Source organism: Cariama cristata, unplaced genomic scaffold (genome assembly GCF_000690535.1).
Source record: "Cariama cristata isolate BGI_N322 unplaced genomic scaffold, ASM69053v1 scaffold10576, whole genome shotgun sequence".
Taxonomy (NCBI): Eukaryota; Metazoa; Chordata; class Aves; order Cariamiformes; family Cariamidae; genus Cariama; species Cariama cristata.
This window is the reverse complement of record NW_009620385.1, coordinates 38,645-38,930: the sequence shown is the minus strand read 5'-3', so window position 1 is coordinate 38,930 and position 286 is coordinate 38,645.

Genomic DNA, 286 nt, shown 5'->3' with positions numbered 1-286 from the left:
AATATAGCTGGTTTTAAAATATTCCCTTATCATTGGTGTACTAGGTCATCTTGTAGTCACTTGAATGTATTTAGCAGCATTCTCCAGAACTGAGCATAATGCAGGATCACGGAGCCGTGACACCTTATGTCGTCAGAAAGGTTACAGAAGATCGATGCGTCGAGAACTCCACGGAAACTCAATCACTGCGGCACACACCATCTTGTCTTGGGCCGGCGGGCAGCAGACAATAAATAGATTACTGCAAAACCGGCACTTTTCGGGGCAGGGTCTCCGTAACTTTGGG